The sequence below is a fragment of the Lygodium microphyllum genome, chromosome 26 (assembly GCF_053477565.2).
Source record: "Lygodium microphyllum isolate KBCC chromosome 26, Lygodium_microphyllum_v1.1.10, whole genome shotgun sequence".
In the NCBI taxonomy this organism is placed as follows: Eukaryota; Viridiplantae; Streptophyta; class Polypodiopsida; order Schizaeales; family Lygodiaceae; genus Lygodium; species Lygodium microphyllum.
Window position 1 is genome coordinate 52,685,732 of NC_141160.1, and position 3,186 is coordinate 52,688,917.

Consider the following 3,186-nt stretch of genomic DNA (forward strand, 5'->3'; position numbering starts at 1 on the left):
AAACTAGTGGTCATCTTTATCAAATTCTGATAAAGAAAATGAGCTACATTGCCACTGCCATTAGTCCCACTGATGAGCAATAGCTGATAGTAATGCTAGGGAGGTGTGTCTAATTTATCCCAAATTTTATATACATTAAGTATTGTTTTACTTTCAAAAGAGGGTAATCCCAAGTGTTGATTGACAACTCTTATGAAAAAATAAAATGGAAGAGCACCCATCGAAGCTGAGCAAATTTTGTTATATGGCAAAGGAGCTGCACTAGGAGTACGGCCTAAGTCTAGAAGGAGTGCTTCCTAAGGACTTAAGCAAAGACACCCTTCATGAAGACCTGTCTTCAAGCACAAGCACCAAGAAGGTGCAAAGATCTACTCGAGCCATGTGCACCCTCACCTGGCAAAATATTACAGGTTTCTTTTTCAGAAGGTATATCAAGCACCTCCATCTTATGGTGAGATCGCAACTAGGTTTGCACAGTGCTATGCATTTGAGCAATGCCATGTTGGGATGGAAGATCCTACAGGCCACAAAGTGGCATGGGTCAGGTTTGGGGAAGGTGTGATTCAGATGTGCAGGAATAGGCCCAGGGGGTCGGAAAAGAAGATTGAGACCTGGAGAAGGGTGAATGGTGCCTCTCAATAGGCCAGTGTCCCTCTCAAAAAGAAACCTTGCTTTGCAAAGTCTACAAGTGAGATTTGTACAGAGTCAAGGCTTGGGTATGTAGGACTGATTTGTGATTACTTTGTTGACTTGGAGTCATTGTTGGAGAGGATGCTTGGCAAGACCAAGAGTATGTTGAATAGTCTATTGGAGCTAAAGGCTTCGATCCAGTAAAAGAAGGCATTGTTTAGGTATGAGGGGTTGAATGTAGTGGCTGAGTGCATAAAGGACAACATTAAAGTGTGTGAAGAGTGCCTCCAAGAGCTCTAGCAGCAAATTCAGTGTAATTATGCAGAGGTAAAGGAGATGGAGATTGACCTAAGAGCAAGCCAATGAATGTTGCAATGTCTTGGGGTCAATGAGAACATAAAATGGCTAGGACAAGAGGTTAAGTTTGAGTAGTAAACTCAATGTACTTTGTCTTGGTTTGTCCATGGTACTTCCTCTTAACCTTATGGGAGCATTTGGTGGTTTTGGATACATTTGGTACTCTTGAAACCCATTCAGTACCATCTAGTGCTCCTTGGAAATTTCTAGCTGATCTCCTTAATAAAAATATATTTGTTACAAAATTTGGCTCTTTTGATATATTTTGGTGTTTTGTGTACTATTTGGTACATTTGGTCTTGTTTGATACATTTGGTTCTCTTTGGTGCATTATGTTTAGGGGTTCCATTTGGTACACATGAAAATGTAGGGTGTATTTGGTGGTTTTTGGTACTCTCGGATTATTGAACGTTTGGTAAAATTGGTGCTTTATTATTTCTTAATCGTTTTGGAGCACTTGATTGTTTTGGATATATTTGGTACTCTTGAAACCCTTTTAGTACCATTTAGTTTTTCTTGGTACTCTCTTTGGTTGTTCTCATCACTAACAAGCTTATTTGTATGGCCTCATGCTCTTTTTGGGATATTTTGGTGGTTCTTGCACTCTTTGGTATATTTTAAGCTCTTTGATCTTGGAAGCATTTGGTAGAATGTGGTATATTCTTTTTGAACATTTGGTGCAATTGGTGCTTTTTGGTTGTTTTTGGAACTTTTGGTGGTATTTGAACTCTTATTGGGATATTTGGTGGTTCTTGCACTCTTTGGTGTATTTTGAGTCTTTGGTACTTGAAACATTTGGTAGAACTTGGAACATTCTTTTTGAACCTTTGGTGCAATTGGTTATTTTGTGGTGGTTTTTGAAACCTTTGGTGGTATTTGAACCTTTGGTGTAGTAGGTGCTTTTTGGTACTCCCTCTTAATCTTTTTGTAGCATTTTGTATTTTTGGATACATTTATTGCTTTTGAAACATTTTCAATGCCATTTAGAGCTTCTAGGTACTCTTTGGCTGCTTTCATTACTAAAAAGCTAATTGACATTGCCTCTGTCTCTTTTAGGTATATTTTGGTATTTTTTGTACTCGGTGTACTTAAAGCTCTATGGTACATGAAGCTGTACATTTGGTACCTTTGGTACTAAATGTTTTCTTTTACTCTTTGGTACCTTTGGTGTTTACTCGAACTTTCTTGTGCTATTTTTTATACAAAGATTCCGTTTGGTGTTATTTGTAGCTATTATTGGTATTGTTTGGGAGGCATTTGGTGCTCTTTGGTAGATTTGATAAATTAGCAGTCATTGCAACAATGGTTGGTAATGGTATAATGATTGAAAGTTTTGGTACTTGTTGCTTGCTTCTTGTGATTTTTGTTTTTGACTAGTGCAGCAACACTATCATTGATATAATACAAATGGGTTTTTTTTGTCTTCTTCCATCACCTTATATTTTACAACTTGGATGTACCCTATTTTTCCTTGTGTACTCTTCTTGACCCTAGAATAGACATTCGATTTTAGAATATAGTACGAAAGTTATGCTGGGTTATATAACAGAGGGCTACTATCTAATACCAGGATGGAATGTTGTTATAACCACACTTGGCATTGTGTGGTTTTGACACTAGCCACCCATGAGGGTCACAGCCAACAAGCGATAGGAGAGACCTTCAGTACTAAGATGGGGCTCTATCTCTTAACGGTGACCCATGTGCTGCTCACACCACACATAGGATACTACCAAGTGACAACGGGCCACAACTCCCTTGGGAGATGCCTCTGCATGGTGGTGACCCATTTGAAGCCCTCCATACACGATGGTAACCTCCTCGACATGATTCCCCAAGATGCCACAGTCAACGTTGACATTTTTAAAAGCCAAGAGATTATCACCACCCGCAACATTGTATCACACTTGGTACTTGTGCCACTCACTCTCACCATCCACGAGGGTCACCACCAAGGAGTGGGAGGGAAATCCACTGCTGTGATGGAGCTCCTTTGCTTGGCGGTGACCCATGGGGGGTTCACAACACACAAAGGTCACCACCACTAAGCAATAATGGGCCATATCAACACGATGGTCACCTCCTCAACATAAATCCCCAAGATACCATAGTCAACATTGACATTTTTAAAATCCCGGAGATCACCACCTATCGCCACCCCCAACATCAAGGTACCACATAATCACAACAGAATCGTAT